Raw genomic sequence first — 21,835 nt, forward strand, 5'->3', positions numbered from 1 at the left:
CGGTACGTGATCATTTATTAAGATTTATCCTTTTGTTTAGCGTTCCCATACTACACACGAATAAATTTATGTGAGAGAGTGATCCTTAAAATATTCTAATTCACGGTTCGGAATTAAAAATTTGAACCGTAAATTCGGATTAGGAACGAACTTTTAAACGGGCAGTTTTTTTCTGGCGGTTTGTAACGAATGCCCTTAAACAGATGAGTAATTTAAAAATAATTCGAACCGGTCAACATAGATTCGAAATTTAAAATTTCAAAGTGGCTGGACGGAAAATTAAATGCAGTTAGTCGGTAATGTTTTAAATTACCGACATTTCCGTTCGCCAACTAGTGTCGACAGTTAGACCAGAAAAAGTGATGTCAAATTATATAATTTAGGCGACTTATCGTAAATCTGTATAATTTTAATGTCATTGCTACCGCAAACGCAATTTATTTTCGAGTTTTTATTTGTTTTTTTTTTGTTGTTGGCCCGGGAATGAGTTTAATTATAAAACCCAGCGGGTTTTCTTCTTCGTTACGTTCAATTGATACGTCATCTGTTTCCGAAAAAAAGAATCGATTTCTAATTCCTTTAAGACAGTTATCTGTTGCGCTTTTTTGCCGCATTGTTTTGTTTGCGTGAGTCAACGAACTAAGTTTTCCTGTCTTTTAACCGATTTTACCTCGAGGCTCATTTAATTATAGACATCATAACATGTTGGCACTGTTATCTTCATAATGCGGTTTGGTACTCGTCCATGTACTTATTTGTTTTTCCTTAGTCTAGAATACTGTTATTTTAGCCGTTGAGTGACATTATTATATACCAGTTACCCCTCAGACTAATTAAGGGTTTTGCAAGAGACCTAGGGCACAGTCGAGGTCTAAGATATTATGACTCACACGAACCTAACCGCCGCTATACAATCGAAGTAATACTCTCATTTTAAAATGACTTCCTGGTGCTAATTTTTGATGCTAGAAATTGTAACCCTCTGTTGTCAAATAAATTAATTAGTGCGTGTAGAAGTTTTACATTTAAGAGTGATGATTTGAATACATACATTATTTTTGCCTAAAAAAAAAGCAAATTAATTAAGGCTAATATTTTGTAGATATCTTAATTAACACTGTTAAGATACAATTTTCTTGTAAACAAATTAAATGTTATTGTTATTCTAAAGTTAACCCCTTACTCCATGTAGGTACTTAATAAAAAATATTTGTTTAAATTAGAACGTTAATAGCTGTCAATAGAGTTTGCGGTAAGGGGTTAATAATTTCCCAAGTACGCCAGATACGAGGTTGCGGTCGGCCTCGTCGGCCGACGTGTCGACCGACAAGTTGTGTTCTCCGCATTCGACTCTCGTGTCATTATGCAATTACTGTGGTTTCGACGATTTTGCACTTACTGCTTCGTTAGGGCAATTTCTGTAATTTTACTTCTCGGGACGTTTAAGTTTACTGAGAAAAATGTGTTATTTGTGTGTTATTAATAATAAGGATGTGGAATTATTTCAAAATGTGTTTTATTATTCGTATAATAATTTTTAAAGTTAGATACTACAATTGACATATTTAAATTACCAATTTTATTGAGTTTTTCATCTATAAATTTACAGTTATAGGGTAAATCGTCAATAACTGGCCACCTTATATTAATACCCTAAACTTACCCTTATAAATCCTAATTCTATTCACCTATAAACATAATTCATTTTAGTATAAAGTTTAAATAACTGGCCACCATTCAATAACTAGCCACCTTCACGAATCACTCTAAATAATCATTAATAAAAATGTAAGCCCTGTTTGGTAATACGGTAAAGACACAAGTCCGAACCGCGACCGTACAGGGTTCATACTATAGGCCTTTTTTGACTATCATTATCTACAGAGAACACGTAGCTTCGAAAAGGCCGAAAACATACAAAAACTGCCGCGACAGGATTTGAACGCACGTTGACAGCGCGCAATACTTTAAAGCCCCTGCTACACGGCAGCCGACAAGCCCCCAAACCGCGTGGCCTTGGTCTGTCCCGGACCGTGTAGACAGTTGTTACCAACAAAATTTCGTTTGACCTCCGGACGCCCTTGGCATGCGAGCGCGCGCCAGCGACCGCGGTCTGAGCGGTCGGTCCGGAACCGTGTAGCCGCCCGACGCCGACCGCACTAGGCCATTTCGCTTGGAGGACGCGCCGTGTGCGCTCGTGTGGTTAATAGACATGCCATGGGTACTCAGTAGCATTTCTAATAATTTATCAAATACGTTCCTCTTCATTCTCAGAAAGTTATGTATGTCCCCGTAGCGTAGTCCAGCGAATTCATTAAGTTGAAATGACTCAACAAATGCCGTTTTTTGAGCCAGCGTTTCATTCATATACCCTTTTCTTTTTTTACAAACTTTTTATTAACTTGCAATATACCTAATCGTAAGTATGTAAATATGTTTGTACGGGTCAAATCTTGCAAGTTAAATTAGACCCACTTTCTAGTTTCCGATGGAGCTGAAAATTTGCATACATATATAAGTCGGGTGACAATGCATTATTATGGTACCATAGAGCTGATCTGATGATGGAGACAGGAGGTGGCCATAGGAACCCTGTGATAGAACAACGCGACCTAATTGTGTTTGGGGTTTTTAGAATTGTCTCGACGAGTATTAGTTGCCTCTGGAAAGAAAAGTACAGTCAGCGATAAAAGCTTGTACCAAAAATTGTTTTTTTGCCATAAACTTATTTTTTTGTCATTGCACTAGTATGAGTAGGTAGGTTATGAAATTTGGCGCCGCGACCAATAAGTTTTGCTGCCCCAGAAGTGAAGGAAGAAAAACAAAATGCAATCCGCCAGGGGTGGCATACGCCGCCCTTAGGGCCATACGCCACTGAGTAGGTACTAATGCCACGCCAACTTTCTGAAAGGTTAGGGGCCATTTTGTGCGCTTGCAATACGTGTTGTCCGTCCGCGAGTTCTGAACACACTGTGGTTTGCCACCGTCTAGCCAGACAACTCAAACGGACCCACACACCAAGGACAGACCAAGGTCAGACGGTTAGTAGGCTTGTCGGCTGCCGTGTAGCAGGGGCTTAAGCAACATGTTAGACCGCTGGGCCACGCTGTATAATATTAACTGGACGAAAATTGGCAATGGTAGGTATCAGAGAAAGTCAATAGGTGGTATGTGATCGAAATAAAATTATAGGAATGTATGCCTGTTGCATTTTAGACGTAGATATATTTATTATGATATTACATTTTTACCGGTATTTTAGCTTTACAAAGTTATTCTAAGTAAATTGTACCAAATGATTAAGCAATAGAAGTACCGCCAATATAAAATCATTATTCCTTATCATATATTTTTTTAGAGTTATTAATCGTGGAACCATACAATGTATAGCAAGCAGAGATAAACAACCTACTGTCCATAAATAGATTTATTATCCATTATATTACTCGCAATATGGATACATTGTGCTTTCCACAGTATAAACAGGACAGGAAACTAGTTACGCCATTAACTATGACCATAAATACTATTGTAGCCATAAGTCCTAATAATTATAATAATATTATGTTACAAACATGTTAAAAAGGTCGTAAGTTTTATTATTCTTAATATCACTATTGGTTTTACAGAAAATTATGCAACTTTGCCCGTTAGGTTCAACTTTGCCCATTTTTTGCAATTATCTTTTAGATCAAACTATTTACTTAAACAACGGAGATCAAACTGGGAGCAGGTAAATATTGCGAATCACAAACATACGATAAGAATTCATTTGTAAACTATGAAAAAAAATGTATCTATAATTAATGTGTTGTGAGCATTTCGTTCAATACGTTTAAAAAAATCTTATTAGTATTTGAAACTAATTCTTGTAATTTTTTTGTGATGTTGTAACTAGATGTTTAAATACATGGAGCTCAGTGCAAAGTTGCAACACCTTTCAAACGGTTGTTCGGTAGTTAATACGCTATTCCTAACAGTGTAAGTGTACTGTCTACCGTGCTCGTTCAATAGGTACTACATCAACATAAATGTCTGCTTAATTACTAAATGCCGAACATGTGCATGGCAGGGCATACATCTAAGGGGTACTTATACTTACAAGTATGTTCTCTCACGACTTGGCGATCTGTAACAATGAAATATAAATATTAGTTTAGTTTGTTTATTAAAAATTAAAATAATACCAACTTAGGTACACGATGTAAGAAAACAATTTAAGGAAAATTGATAATTGCTGGAACGACTTAAAATTGTATTTTATTTTGTACTGTATGGATATTTATACATATTACAATTAAAATTAAGTTTAATATACAGTGTAAAGCTTTGAATTGAATATAAGTGTATACAAATGAGGGATGTTTTTCTCGTTCGATACAACTTGATTATGTTTGGTTGCATAGAGGTATAAAAATAAAAATATGAGCGTATAATAAAATCAATGAGAGACATGTTATGTATATGCATGCAGTTAATTAACTAAAAAATAAACTCTTGTCAAATGATCCGACATCATTAGAACACTTTTGAAAGCTATCTCCTTGTTATTTTTTGACAGCAGACACTAAGCTGAATACAGACATGTCAAATTATCTTACGGCGTTATCAAAGTCTTAAGCTGTTCAATGTTAATGCGACCCAACGTTCCGAACAGAGCAACATTGTTTCAAAATTGAAAATATCAGGTTGCTAAACTGGCCCTTAGTCACCATCGCTTGCCAAGCTAACGGGCAAAGTTACAAACCAGTGTAAGATAAACTTGAAATCCTTTACAACTTTGCCCATTTAATGATCACACTTTATACTGGTTTTGCTCAATTGGGAATTACGGGTCAGGACTTCGTTTCATGGAACGGAACGCAATATGGCCGAAGGAATACTGTAAAATGATACTGCGTTCATTTTGCGTAGAATCCTTAAGAGTTTGCTAGTCTGAATTTGGAGTGGAATTGAAAAATATGTAGTTCGGAATTTTTAATTGAAGGTTTCTACGAAAATTAAGTTTGATAACCAACTGGGCTATAATTACTTTTATCTTATTTTTTAAAAGTCATTTGTTTTGAATATATATTCTGTGAGATTATTGTACATTTTGTACAATACTATGTCATTTTGTCCGTATTTCCCCTAAACTACTTTTGTGTAGAAAAAGCTATAAAGAATACCAATTAATAAATGTCACTTAATGGTTAAGTACAATGTGCTATTGTAACAATTCTCCAAAAAAGTACAACCCCTTTAAGTAAAGAGAACACTTATAAAAACTTAAACAGCCCATTGATTGCTTATCGATACAAACCCCAAGAAAAAAAAAGTTTTTATAAACTGTCAAAATTGAATAAGCGCATGCCCTCGCAAAAACGTCTTTAAATAGAATTACATCGTAAGTAGCACTTCTATTGCATTGTCGGCGTCTATACGCCCATTGTGCGGTGGACGTAAATGAATTGATGTGCTTTACGGCCTTATGTTTTGACAGCCTACAACATGTAAGTACATTTAGATGTTATTGAGGTTGTTTTTTTGTACTTTTACATGGTATTGAGACGTTAGTTTTGCAGTTTATTTTCTTAGAAATGTCCTACTATTCATCTTTGTTGTCATTTTAGATTATTTTTACTAAAAGTTTACCTCGGAATAGTGCAACCTTGTCAGAAATATGAAAAGGTTAGAAATAAAAAACATTGTGAATTCATTTATAAGTGTCATGGTTGCCCTTTACGACCACAGACAATAAATTTATTTCAACATCGCATCTTTGTTTAATTAACTGTCAAAAGTGACGTCTAACCTTTTAAATAAATTGTTCGGATAATAGAATAGTGGTATTGGGGTCAATCAGCCTGGTTTGACTTTGACCATTGAGGTGAAACAAGGTGGGTTATACAATAGTTTATAATTATCATTGATTGGATATAAATCTATATACTTTCCTGAGTCCCCCTTGTCATTTAATGCAGTTTTGAATTTGGAACCTTCTTGTATTCCATTTTAATTCACAATTCGATTTGGATTAAATACTTTATAAGGACTCAGGAGGATATATAAAGAGAATATCTATTTCCCTTGGTCATGGCACCACGTTGAACGGCTGGACCAATTTCGCTGATTCTTTTTGTGTTGTGTTTGTTAGTGACTTATTGTCCGGAGGTTCTCATGAAAGAAAAAATAAGAAACTGTACACACATTAGATATATATAGGTAGATAAAAGTTCGCAGGGTCATCAAGTTATAAATATATTTTAGAGTAAGGCATCCTATATAATTTTGTAGATTTTTTTCTGCTAAATATTGTTGTACCTAAATTGAATTGAATACTGCACGCCAGTTTGTCACATCACAGCATCGCAGAAACAAATGATTGTAAATTATCAGTAACTAGATTTTCCTCTGTATTTAATGGAAATTGATTCTAGAAAGAATAACGATGACAAATATTGCCGTATCTAGTTAATAGTTAATTCATGAGTGTCTGTATTGAAATAGTTATATGACAACACAATTGACAATTAATAAAGAGCGAGCTGACTCGTCAAATCAATTACTTTTTCGAAATTTTAAAACGAAACATCATTCACTAGGTCTGTAAGAATGGTCTCGTCACAATCGCATAAAACGCATAAATGTAGCACTGTCGCCATCAGATATATCGGAGCGGCCGAGGTGCTCACAAATATCTGAACACGCTTCTATTGTCAAGGCGTTAAGAGTGTTCAGATATTTTTGAGCACCTCGGCCGCTCCGATATATCTGATGGCGGCTTTACCGTAAAACCACCCAATTATAGCCCAAAAGCTCCTATGGTACAAAACTCAAATATGTTCGTCCAGTTTGGTACTGACATAAATGCTATCCAGAACGTAACTTACTATCTATGCATCTCGCTCGTACTTGCATATTAGTGCGAGCGAGATGTATAGAGAGTAAAATACGTAGACGTTAGCGTATGTGTCAGTTTTGACTAGAGATGCCACGAATATTCGGCCACTTTGCCGAATATTAGGTATTCGGCCGAATGTTGCCTACTATTCGCCAGAATACCGAATATCTGTTGCACCTACCTAAAAAGAAAAAAATCACAATAATCTTTAACATTGACATTTGAATTGTTTTGTATATACCTGTCTATTTTGCTTAATGTATTGTATGTCCTAGAGCTTAAGGTGTAAATTTGCATGCTACTTTGTAGTTAATCATGTGTTACCTAATAACAATAGCATAAGAACCACTGTACCATGTTTATTGCAAATAAATGAAATCTAAATCTAATCTATCTAATAAAAGTAACCAAAAACTAGTTCTTGGTTATTTAATATTTAAAATGTATCTATACTTGGAAAGTTGTTAAATACGAAGACCATTGTTTTTGAGCATTTGTTGATTACAAAATATTTTATATTTATAATGGGTCTGATTTGATTGACACTAACTACATTCATTCATTCTGTTTAACAAAAAATATGTATATCTTAGCAAACGTTGTGCTTTGTTGGAAAACAGTTTTCATTAATTGTGACTCAAAATGTTCGCATGTCGCCGAATATTCGTCGCTTCTGCCGAGAGATGGGCCGAATATTTGGTATTCGGTATTCGGCCAAGACCACTATTCGGGGCATCTCTAGTTTTGACACTGTTGGTGACTCATGGTACTGGTACAGATGTGACTCTTATCTGAATGTCGTAGTTTCAAGGTTAAATATTATAAGTGGAAGAATAACACAGACAAAACCAATAACAATATTGGTTGTGTACAGGACTATAGTTGGGTGTTTTTCTGATAGTCACATAAAATGTGTAATTTACAATGTTTGGTGTATTATTGAATGTGAATTAATTTTAATTACCTACCTACTGATTGACCATAAACAGATCTGATGTAACACATTCAAGATAAACAACATTAAACAATATTTTATTTAGAACGCAATTTGGTATTTGACCACTAGTCAAATCAGTTTCCTTTTACGAACTGTCAAAACGATTTTGATACTATGGAATTTATATGAAACACTAGCATGTGACATCACAATCAAATTACCTACTCTTTATAGCTTTATACGGGTTTTAAAATATAAATTGTGTTTAAAAATAACTGCTGTCTACGTTTCTCTATTAATCTTCTGGTGCTTTATTTCAAGATTCATGGTGTAAAATAATTTATTTTAAATACAGTCAAATACCCTATAGCATATTTTAGCAAAGTTTATTATTATTTGTCCGCCCATGCGTTGTCAAAACTTCTGACATTCATTAGGCAACGATATCAATTGACTGCGATAATCATCTCGACTGTCACTTTATCACGCCTTTGTCAAGGTGTCCACTTGACAGTTGACACTTTCGAGTAGCACCGCTTTGTTGGCTCATCGATACCGGCCAGTGACACTGCTATGTTAATAAGGCACAATTGTAGATTTGACAAGTACTCGCCATTAAAGACGATAGGTGTCACCTGTCACTTAACACTTGGGTAAATAAGTAGTTTTGTATATTAGAAGAATTTCATGGGATGATTCGAGGGATTAAACTTTATTATATTTTATTAATGGGGTAAAGTTATGTTAAACGGCAAAGTTTTATACTTTTACGGTAGGTATTTTTAATTTTGCTATTCAAATTACTTGTTATTTTCATAATTGTCATGTGTTTTGGAGTTTCTACCAGTATATTTATATGTAAGTAGTAATAGATGTAAAGAAAATGTACTTAACATTTTCATATTATGCACCTGAAGTAAAAATGCATAGAAAATAAAACACAATTAGACAGTAACAGGCAAAGAAAGAGGCATATATGTGGTACGTAAAAAATTGTGTTCACAAATATCTGAGTCTTTATTATCAAGAGGTTAAAGTGCCTATTCAGATATTTTTGAGCGCATTGGCCGCTCCGATATAATCTGTTGACTGTATTATAACTGCACCAAAAAATGTATAATTGTATATAAATTAAATAAATAGGTACAATTATTGGCCATTCTCGCTGACATCAGTGTCGCCAATTTACCTGTAAACTATGATATTAGACCAGTCCGACCAGCGTTTATTCTGGGCCGTGACCACTCGTGACTCATAGCCACAATGTAACAAACATGTTTTCATACTTCCTTGTTTGGCCAACATTTGCTGACCGCTGGCCAAACCAATAACATTACTAGCATTTTGGCTGTTATTATGTCCCGTGCATTTTATTTCGTTTATTAGATGTTTTTTTTTCGGCATGACATGCAGTATTCGTCTAGTTTTTAATTTTAGATAGTCTCCTTATGTCATACTAACACTAGTAATAAGATTCAAATCTTTTACAACCTTAAAAATCTTTTAAAATCTTATAGTCTGAATTAAATGATTTATTTATTTATTAAAAGGCGATAATTATTTCTATCATATTTTTGACCATTTCTCACAAAAAAACTCTTACTGTACTTACATGCAAATCTTCAGAGGCCCTATAGTGTAAATTTCATTCTTAAGCGTGACGCTGACGTGTCTATGTCTATTCTTCGCTGACTATGTCTATTTTTGTATGGGATTTTGAACAGCCCGCCAAGCGGGACGTTTTGGAAACTCAAAATACAAAAACACACTTAACGCAAAGGCATACGTCACGTCACGTATCGAATGAAATCTACACTACGGGTACAGAAAATTCGCGTTTGTACGGGACAACGGTAGGCAATGAGCCATTGAGGGGACCAATGTTTGGCCAGCAACAGATTTGGTAAACAGGATAATTTTGTTGGGAAACAAGGCAAGCTTAAGAATGTTGAAGTTCGAAAGCGTTTTTGGTCGAAAAAATATTGTAAACTTTTTTATCGTGTTATGCTATAATAGGGACGGACCACGCTAACTCGGCTTGGAATTTGCAGTAACAAAGTTTCATCAATAATGGCAAATATTTGTACTGTTCATGTCGGTGCATGCAAAGTTAAGACGGATTCTAATAATGACAGAAAGAATAATGACAGATGAAATGACAGAAATAAAAATAGTAAAAAATTATGTCATAAAATTCAAAAGTGCAGTCACCAGCTATAATATGTTCCACAACGAAGGCCGCAAAAATATCTGACACGATCTTATTTATAGTGCAATAAGAGCGCGTCACATATGTGACGTTCCACGGGAAAAGGTACCTTATGAGGGTTTCTAGTTTCGGAGATATGAAATGTTTTGTAAAGAGGTGAAAAAATGCTCAATTTTTTTTTATTGTGTGATCTGAAACCTTAATGCGTAACGTTTGTTTACCTGTTTTTATTTTTGTTATAAGTTAGTTATAAGCCTAGTAATGTCGTCTCAGAGTTTAGTAGAAAAGGTACCTTATGGAAAAAAGATTGAAAATTCCCAAAAAAACTAGTCAATACGGGAAAAGAAGTTTGGTAGAGAACTGTATTAGCATTCTGCAAAACTAATTTGATAATTTCAGTTCTGGTTGGGGCGCCTCGCAAATATTATAACCGTACATAGACCGACATCACAAATCCAAGTAGCCTGCTATTATACCAAAGTTACTCTCGTCAAGTCTTTCTTAACTAAAATAATCTTTATTTGGTTTGGTCGCATGCAGTAAATCAGCCATTGGTTTGCTGAAAAATGCCAATACCCGACGCATTACCTTATGGAATATCTGAGGTCATTGAACCTCAATGCCGCTTATCTTCAATAGCAACCGAAATATATTATTGATAAGAAATAGACGATTTATACCATTACCAAAATATTATTAGTTTATCCTAACTGTTCCATCATCATCATGCCTCATCATGTAACTTAATCACAAGGTACCTTTTCATTACATACAAATTATTGGTCTTTTTTAAGATTATTATGACCAAGAACTAATTAAATTTGGGGCAGTTTAATGTAAATTAATATCTTCTATTCATAAAAGATAAACTGTAATATGATTGATATTTTGTAGTGATGTATTATTAGATTTATTTCCATAAGGTACCTTTTCGTAAATGTATGGAGCAAATACTGTTATTGTTATGTAAGTTTAAAGTGGCATAAGGGGTTAAATATAGTATTTAGTTGGGGTTTTAGGATTTATTTCATTTGAATGACAGAATTTCTTTCATGTGCTCAGAAAAATTGATTGTGTGTCACATTAAAAGTAAAAATATTCAATTTTGTGATTTTATATGAAAAAGTCAGAAAATACATTTTCACCTCTAAATCGGTATTGTTTTTTGCTTAAACTGTCTGTCAGTGTTGTTTTCTAATAGATAAAATTGAAATCTTGAGAGCTCATTGCAATCAATCGTGAAAATGAAATAAAACTTTATTTTCAAGAGATTGGTTAGTATACACATAAATCAGTCGATATCAAAAGTTTCTATTTGCATTACAGAACAAGTCGCAATATTTTTTTAATCTCAGATATATAAGGTATTATTATTTGTAGTCAACTATGTAACTTACTTCAGGAACATAGTTTTTTAGGCGGCTAAACTTAAAACTTCTCTATCGTAAAGTTGCTCATTTCACAACATTATTTTCAAAAAATCATATCTCTGTAACTACGCAACCTAGAAGGTTGATCTTTTGTGTTATCGATAGCTTATTTATTGTAGATTACTGGGGTATGCATAACTCCATACCCGCCATAAGGTACCTTTGACCGTGGGACGTCACATATTTTTACGGCGTTTGTTGGGTAATATATTGTTGCTGGTGGCTGTACATTCAAACTAGTAGGTACTCGAATAAAGCGAATTAGGCTTATTAACTTAATAAAATAAGTGGTCACAATTTTCGGTCGGCAACCATCTTAATATGGCGAAATTACATCTTATTTTATGACGATGCCTTCATGGTATAAGTATGATAGTTACACATCGGTAACTCGTGGCATTTAGGTAGCACTTAAAAGATTAGTTTAATTAATTCCTTTTTTTAGTGATTTCTTTTTCTCGACTCGTATAGGAAGAACATTGTCACATCACTAGTCTGTTAGAAACTGTCAAGTGCCACGAGTTACCGATGTGTAATGAGAGTCTTTATTAAATACATACGGACTCGATACTTGGTGCAAAGTCATATTAAAAAAGGTTTACATCATTCGGGTTTAAAGTACATCAAGGTGATACGAGTCGACGGGGGTAAGTGTACCTCGTTATTGTAAATGCATTTAATATATAGCATGCAATTTGCACTTCTCTGTAATGCATAAAAGACGTGCACAGTAGCAGCCATTATCATGTAAAAAACTCACGTATTTATGCTTTATAAAAAAAAGTAATGTTACTTATTAAAAATAAATGAAGTTCCTTTAAAGGGCGTCGACTTTGCCCACTTATTATTTTATTTTATTGCGTTTTACTATGTTAAATGGATTTTAAAGATAATGTTAAATATTGCTAATGAAACATAATGCCACTTTATTTAGTTTAAAAGGATTCCGCAGTTTTATAGTTTTTTAATGGCTTTCTTTGCGGCAAACAATAAAAATTCTAACTAGTGACTTTTAGCAGCTAACTTAAGGCGATACATATAATTATGAAATATAATACAAAAGATCCTATATTTAAGTAATAAAACATGATCAGAATCGATTACGACTAAAGTACAGTTGAAATTACGGCTCAGTAGCCCTAATGACTAGAGTATTATACAGTATTATAGAGTATTATAGACTAGGTCGGTAATATACCGTAATACTTAGTCGCAAACCGATATTTTGTGGTCATTTCAAGTCGTGACGTGATCGACCGTAGAGGATTGTGATAACTATTGCTTGTTAGTACTTATACTTATCTTGTGTTATACTTATACAAGGTAACTCGAAGAATGATTCTTAAATCACCTGTTTTGTCTGTTTAAAATTCCTATTGCAATAGCAATTGCGTAAAATAAATGTTGTGGATTTTAATTATGCAATAATAACCAAAAATCAAGTAAGGTAATGAAATTATGGGCAAATAAGGATTTTTGACACATACTGGTATACTGTATGTACTAAGTAGGTACATACATTGTACTTACAGTGACACACAATGATGCAGGATGACCAAGCGGTTATTGTTAGAAAACTATAAATAAAATAAATTAAATTTTACCATAATAATATGTACTAATAATTAATTCAATTAGCGTGTATAGAGATGGGGTCATTAATCAAAATGACATGAACTCCCGTAATCTTCCTCAACATTGCCTACAGTGTCCAACATTGCCTGTTTTAGAAAAAAGTTATTCTCTACCAAACAGCTGACACCAATTGTCGGGCATACACATTAAAAATACCGTTAGTATCATAGTGTTCGAATACCATATTAAACACACCATTTACAATAATTGAATTGTATTGTTTCTAATAACAATACAATTCAATTATTGTAAAAAAACCTAAAAGATAAATTAAAAAAAAAACAACATCAATTAACTGTTTACTTTATAAGAAGTAGATGAAAAGATCGTTAAATAAGAATACAATTCAACATAACACAATGATGTATGTATTTGCAAAAAAAGTATAGGAATATCATTATTATTTAAATAACTCAGTTGCATTTCATGACATCATTCAAAAGGCCAAAATTTGTCTCTCACATATGAGGTGTTGCCCGCGAAAATAATTGCATGTAGGCGGGCCAAGCTAAATCTAGTCGGTAAAAACTAGACATTAAGCTTCTGTCTCGCTTACACGCGGCGGGAGGGAAAGAGACGGTTACGATTATGATTGTAGATGATCGTTGCAAGTAGTGATGTGACGTTGGAAAATTTACCGTTTCGGTAATATTCCTTATTTATTAAATACAATTAGTTGAATTTATTTTCTTGGCATTTTTTTAATAGACTGTATAATTTAAGTGATATTTTCATAATTAAAATACTTATACTATTCATGAAAGTAATAATTACAGAACTACCTTATAAAAACTTACCTTAAAAAAAGAACTACCTAATATAAAGTTTTAAGTGTTTTTTAATTAATTTTAATGTTTTTCTTTATAAGTTTGTAAAAAGCCAATAAATATTCCATGGATGCTTTCCCGAAAATATGGACACTATAATCTGTAATATTGGAAATGCTTCCCGGACTAAAATAAATATATTTTTGAGATATGCTACATAATAATTATGGTAAAAACCAATAACCAAACGATCGATTTAGTCAGACCAGATCAAAAAAAAACCAATAACATGACAATACATCAACGTACTTATACATTATTAAAATTCATATGACTAGGAAACTAAACAATCCTAGTGATATGGCTATGATTTCTTTCAGTGTATTTTAACATCTATCTCAGATTACAATTAAAATTCTTCGATATTACTTTAAAATCGGCAATGGAACATCACTAGTTGCAACTATATTATTTTGTCTGTATGCGTTTTGAGTGTGTTAATATTGTAAGCCAGTTCTGAAATAGGTCTCAAGGCCGGTGATTGGCGCGAGTTAGCGCTTGGAAATGGAACGTGGATTCAAATTTGGAATTTTAACGGTTTTCGAATTCGCGGTATTACATTTCGGGAACTTTCAATATAACATTATCAGTTTTTATATATTTTTTTTGTGTTGGAGTGATACATTATAATTATTATAAATAATTATATTAAACTTAAACAAAAATTAATTAAATACAAATTTACAAAAATACTTAATTTAAAAGTACCTAACTAATATCAACTTTGTGAGACTCGAATATTAAATTAATTTGTACATTTTAGAAGTCATTTATTTTTACATAAAACTGGTTCTTTATAGATATAAAGCTACGAAAAGATCATGTATTAAATTATTCATCTTCCCATTTTGGTAAATATTAATAGTGTGACATTTAATCAAAATGGCGTCAGTATTTCTGGCCAATGACATCACCGTAATACATCAACATTGCCCATTACCATTTCCTTCCGCCAGAGACAATTATTATACTAATTGGTACTACCTATTTATAATACTAATAAACATTCAGTTGGCAAAGTTATATACTAATACCTAACGTAATCACTTAGATTTCTTTATTATTTAAATATATTAAATATACCAACCAAAAAAAATTATGGGCAAAGTTGTAAATCCACGGGCAATTTTACTCAATTTTATAACGTATAGTCTGACAACGATACCCAAATATCAACCACGTCTGTATTGTTAGACGGGCATGTTCAGATATTTTTGAGCACCTTGGCAGCTACTAAATTTCTGAAGGGCACTGCGCCTACAAATTACTAAAAAATCAGCGATAGCGAAGGTCTCCATTTCAGCTTTAGCGAAAATTTGTAATTCGGTCCTTACATTTTCAGGCCAGGCCGGACCTGTTCTTCTCTACAGGTCGCATTTCTAAACCGATTCCCATGTTTGTGAAGCAAGTTCGATGATCATATAGATTTTTTTTAAATTTTGAATGAAACTCACTTTATTTTTAATTTCACTGAACAACTCTTAAAGTGTTCGATTTTGAATACTTCCTAGCCCCTTCGGCAAATCGGCTATAAACAATAATTGGAGCTTGAACCCTGGACGCTGCAGGCGACGTAAATGAATAACTACGACCAACTGATTTATATCTTCATAACGATATCTTGTGAGATTGATTTGATGCTAGCAACGCTCAATTACTAGCCGAGATGGATAGTCTAATTATAGAGCTGACAGGCCAATTCGAACTGATATCAGAATGAAATCAGTACCTCTAGTGTAAATTTCATTCGATAGCGTGACGTGACGTGACGTGACGTGACGTGACGTACGCGTTTGCGTTAAGTGTCATTTTTAGACAGAGATTTTTCTAAACTGAAAATCGTAATTAGATTCCAAAAAAAGGAGGACAATGTTACTGCAATAATTTGTTTGTAAAATAGTAAATTCCTTTTTATAAATAAACACGCTAAGATAATTTATTTGTTGGTAATTTTACTCCTACGATTTAAAAAAGTACTTTTATTTACTTATTTTTACATAAATACTGACGCGCTAGTAAAAAGTGGCAACATTGTCTTACTTTTTTTGGAATCTAATTACGATTTTTAGTTTAGCCCGAACGAGGCATATGAAACTTATAACTTATAAGTTATAAGTATAGTACATAGGACACATTTGGTAATAAATGAACAAGAATAAACTAAATATCGAAAGGCAGTCACTAGCATTGCCTCGTTCGTGCTAGAAAAATCTCTTAAGTCATTTTGTATGGAATTTTACGTTTCCAAAACGTCCCGCTTGGCGCGCTGTTCAAAATCCCATACAAAAATAGACATAAAGTTACCGAACCCTCCATTGGCGGAGGTTGACGAAATTAAAATACAATTAACAAAGAAATTTAAAATTACCTGAGATCATTGAGGGTCGGTCGTACCACATCGATAACCCCAGGGCCAGAATTACCGATTACTGCTAATAGCTGTTTTCGTGCACCCTCAGCGAGATAACGCGTGGGCGTGAGATTGCATATCGGTACACTCCTCTATATTTACAGCTTATTTTGATTGTACAGTCACCTGCAATAATATGTTACTCTTCGAAGGCCGCAAAAATATGTGACACGCTCTTATGGCTCTACAAATAAGATCGTGTCAGATATTTTTGCGGCCTTCCTTGTGCAACATATTATTGCAGGTGACTGTACAGTATGCATTTTAATTTTGGTTAGACATAATTTCATCACCAAAATTTCTGTTATGCAGAAATGTGATGTGCCTATTTAAGATTGTGTCATTCATTCGTGGTCATCACTGTTTTGTCTATTTCGTACTTAGATAAGTTAATTTTTTTTTTTTTATTGAAAATTTAACAGAAAAAATACAATATTTAGTACCTTAATCTAATGTTTCGCCAAACTGTGAGACAGTTTGTTGGCGGTGCGCTCTAAACTAATCTTAAGCTAAATAGGTACACTAATTATTAAGTGACAAGTTAAGTTATCATTAAGAACATATAAATTTACCTATATGTATGTATCCTAAATCTATCTTGCGATAATCTAACCTTAGTACTAATAGTGACATTTCATAACACGAACATAACAGGAAGAATTCTTATAATATTATAGCGGCACAAACGCTTTGTTGACACAAGAAAGTAGGTAGCTAGGTTAAATTTTCATATTTGTGTAGTAAAATCTGTTTAAATTTCGACTTCAATCTACCTATGTTCATACTATACTATTTGACATTTCATTAAGAGCTACATTTTGAGATGAAAATCTCATTTTCCGAAAAAAGTCACATGTTCTTTTTGTGTAGTTAGAGTTACCCATTTTCTCTGTACGAATACATGTTATTTAAGTTTAATATCCTAACTGGGTTCTGTAACACAGGGCAAAGACATATGTAACTTCGTATAAGATGAATAAAGTCTAAGGAAAAAACATGCCTCGGAAATCAAGAAAAAGTCATTCTCGGGTAGATGGCGCACACACCTTTGGCCTATGGTCGGCTAGATGGCGTGACAACATCGTTTTATGTGTAACAATTTTAACACATAGATATCAGTGAATGAACATGGGTCAAAATGATATAAAAAGAATAAAATCATTTATCCATATATATACATTTTTTTGATAATTTTATACGTTTTCATTTTGAGTTTTAGTCGTGTGTCGATAGATGGCAGTAAATTTACTGTGAGTACAAAATTTACTATGACAGGACCCCTCTATACTGTCTATTCTCTTTGCACAGGGTATCCTAGCTCTGAACCTATAGGCGTGTACTGTAAACACTTAACAAAGATTAGCCAGTTATTAAACAGTGTCCAGTAATTGACGAATTATCCTACCTACTTATATTTTTACTATTTCTAGACATATAATGGACTTGCTGCAAACTGAATTTTACACAAAGTAGATCTACTAAATAAATAAACTTTCAGTTATAAAAAATATAATATGATAGGTTAAAAAACCTGACAACCTAACCTACATTTCAAAATAAGTAATATTAGAGTAGAATTAGTACATTTAATAATTCGAACGTACCTGTAAATAGCAATTTGTTATACCAACGATTAAGTATTGTTGATGACGGTTAATCACAGGTTCGACCGACCGACTGACGACGTATTTCTGCATGTATAGTGAAACCTCGATAACTTGAACCTCGAAATTTTCGTAAACTCGAAATAAAACGCTGCATATACGCCCTTCGCTTCAAAGCCCAAAACCTTCGCAACTTTAAATGTTTAACCTCATTAAGACGAAGTAATGAACGGTTCCCGTTACGGTTATCCAGTAAATTTACCTCTAAAACTCGAAAAATAGGCATATCCTCTATATTTCGAAGTTATTTACTAAAAAGACCTTTGTAACTCGAAAAAAAAACTATAATAGGTACTGAACTTTATACGCTTGTATAATTACCTCTCTACTACAAAATTTTCATTCATTTTACCTCTTTCACTCGAAACGTCTTTAAGACCAACAAAAACCCATAAGGACCTCCCTAAGTCGATGCCCTCTATAAGACGAAGCCTCGTTAACACAAACTTTTTGGCGTTTCCCTTGAGTTCGTGCTATCGAGGTTCCACTGTACAGTCAAGGTGATTTCCTAGGCTAAATCCGTCTAATAAATTCTAAGCGTACTATATTAATTTTATAGCACATAAAAAGTTATGACCGGTTTAGTCCTAAGGGCATTTTCAATGAACAATGAAACAGAAAAAGTTTTATTAGGCTAATAAATATTTTATGCAGTAAAACGTAAAAGTTGATGTTTTTGACGTTTAATGTAAAGTTGCAAGTATTGCAATGCTGGGATTTTTAATTATTACTTTTTTAATGATTTACAAGGTTTTCATTTTTTTTACAACACTTTCATGCAAATTGAACGCTTAAGTAATAAATTAACTTCCATTAAATAGGTACATTATTCATAATCACTAGACTCCAAAAATAACTAATAAACTAAAACTACAGTGAAGTACTTAGAATACAAATTTAATTTAAACAACTTAATAGGCATTTAAAAAAAATCATTTTTAAATTGTAAAAAATGTATGCATGTATCATCACTACATATTATAAAACAAAGTCCCCCGCCGCGTCTATCTGTCTGTATGTTCGCGAAGTCAAAAACTACTGAACGGATTTTCATGCGGTTTTCACCAACAATAGAGTAATTCCTGAGGAAGGTTTAGGTAGTTATAGTTTGTTAAGGTTTTGTGTAAATTTATTGAATTATCCGTGCGAAGCCGGCGCGGGTCGCTAGTATCATACAAATCATGATAACTAGGAATGTACCGACTAGTCGGGAAAGCCGACTATCCGGCCACATTTGTAGTCGGCGATTAGTCGGCGACTAGTCGGCAAAAATGGCCGATTAGTCGGCACTTTATAAAATGACAGAAAAACAGGGCATAAAGCAAATATTTACTATAAGCTTTTCACCTATTTTACCCAAATTCCTATTTAGGGTGCTTACGAAAACTTTTGTTCGAATTATCGACCGTGTCGTCGCTTTCTTATGTCCGCTTTTCATATGAAATATAGCCTTAGGATTTTTTTATTTATTTTATTTTTTTGCGTTACTATCATATGATGAATAGCCCGACGAAAGGGGTAAAACGATTGTTTTTTAAGTGAATCTGAACCGAACTTAGAGGAATCTAATGATCTGGCCGACTAGCCGACTAGTCGGCCGACTAATCGGCCATCCGAGTGCCGATTAGTCGGCTAGTCGGCCAAATCAATAGTCGGTACATCACTAATGATAACTGAATATAATACTACATACTACTACTCCACATAGCAACAGAGCGATAATAGTTGACTACAAAAACAGTGTGTTATGTCTAACGAACGCTGTGATTAGCATTTTATTATTTTGTTCCACGGCCCGATTCGAACTTCAAGATACGTCAAATATTACGGCTAGATACGATATAGATTAGATATGTCAGTGTCAAATGACATTTTTGTTTGAAGAAACGTCACCTTTGACACTGACATATCTAAATCGTATCTAGCCGTAATATTTGACGTATCTTAAAGTTCGAATAGGGCCGTAATGTCGGTGTTTCGTGTAGCTTACATATATACCTACCTACCTAATTTAATTTATATACAAACAATGTTTATTATATAAACAATGTACGGTATAAGCACTAACGGAATGAAATATCATGCTTATAGACTTATAAGAGTCACTGCCTTTAAGAGAACGTAATATGAAAGTGTCATTTTAAACATAATAATATTTTCATAGTAATATGATGTTTAATAGCATTTTCACATTTTGTCTTGACAAAGTCCGCACAGAGCTGTAGCTTGGTAAGACTATAATAATTTTCAAGTAAATATTCATGAATTTAGTGCTTGTCAACCAAACATTGTTTTTCGAATTATTAGCACAAAAAAGCGAACCTTTACGCCAAGATAAGTTAAAGGTGGCGATAACAGAGGGCGCACCGATCACAGCCGAATTGACAGATATGATATATCGATTCTATTTCTGATTCTTTATCACACTTCGCAGGCGATAACGGCTTCGGATAGAAACTGTTTTATAACCTAGACTTTATAGTAAAAGCCCACCCCCTAATTAATTAAATGTATAAATAATTGCATATATTAGTATTAATAATTCTCACACAAAAGGTATTTTAATTTTTAAACTTTTGGCACGATGCACAAAATGGAGCATTTTATATACCCAATGACATCAGTTCTAATTGTAATGCTCCAAAAAGTGTCTTCGGTGATAGTACTTAGGGCATACTGAAAATTCCTGGACTGGCCACTTAGAAAAAATAAGTCGTCTCATATAACAGAAAACAGAATCCAGAAACTTTCAGTATGGCCCACGAATTTTTTTTTTTAATTCAGCTGTGTAACAAATATAAAAAAATATATTTAGATTTTTTTGAACATTTCTTTATGCTCCATTATAAACTCATTCAACCAAATAAAATGGTTGCCAGTTTCGTAACCACCAAATCAGCTCCAAACCTACAAGATAAGTAAGATTACTAAGATAAATTACTGACTTAACTGTTTTCGCATTAGCATTGCAATTCAGCGAGGTAATGCTGCCAGCGTCTACGGCACCTTGCCGAGGGGTGTATTTTATTGTAGTTTAGGTTTAGGGATGTTTAATTTTTATTAATTTAGGATTAATAGGTAGGATAATTTAGGACTTACTATAATTTAGTTACTTTTAGTTTTTATACTGTTTTTAAATATGGAACTTCAATGAATTGCGGTTCTGTAGCTAACTTCCGTTTTAATCAGCTGAAGAGCAGAAAAAAAAATACCTGTCATAGTCGTCATTCAACGTATTTCTTAATGAACATGATCTTAAAGGGCTGGCCTGGTAAGGGATAATTACTATGAGAAAAAACATTTTATAGCAGAAATATAAGCATTTTCTAGTTTACCGCAATTAAAATTTTACTGTTTAAAACCTGTATCATAATTCTATATAAGTAATAAACGTTATCAAATTGAAATAAAATAATAAGCGATTTCATAAATGTCTCGTTTTATAATTGCTATCTTTGTAGTACTGTCATAAAATAGATAATTACAGTACTTCAATTAACGGTTTATCTGTCACAAATTGAAAAATTCCGGTCTTTGAAACATTAAGCAAAATTATACAATGCATGTTATATTTTTGTAAAAAAATTGTAGATATGATAGATGTTTTATAATTACATACATACATATTTTTTCATTTTCCTTACGAGTGGGTTGGTCAGGTCTAACACGCTCTTTTTACCGTTTCTTTGTACAATTGAATGACATATTTTTGATATCAAATATATTATATTTATGGTAAAATGTGTTTACTCATATATTATACTACCTATATATAGGTACCTATATATTCAGGTTCCACGCCAGCAATGTAATATTTTTTATGAAACTGAGTGCTTATAT

General features: G+C 33.2%; 1 non-coding gene across 1 annotated transcript; it reads right to left on the reverse strand.

Moving 5' to 3' along the window:
* Positions 1 to 1,784: 1,784 nt before the first annotated feature.
* Positions 1,785 to 1,912, reverse strand: LOC134795911 (small nucleolar RNA SNORA16B/SNORA16A family). Its single transcript, XR_010144876.1, has one exon. It is a non-coding gene; the product is annotated as a small nucleolar RNA SNORA16B/SNORA16A family (small nucleolar RNA).
* Positions 1,913 to 21,835: the final 19,923 nt, after the last annotated feature.

The sequence above is a fragment of the Cydia splendana genome, chromosome 12 (genome assembly GCF_910591565.1).
Source record: "Cydia splendana chromosome 12, ilCydSple1.2, whole genome shotgun sequence".
NCBI classification, from domain to species: Eukaryota; Metazoa; Arthropoda; class Insecta; order Lepidoptera; family Tortricidae; genus Cydia; species Cydia splendana.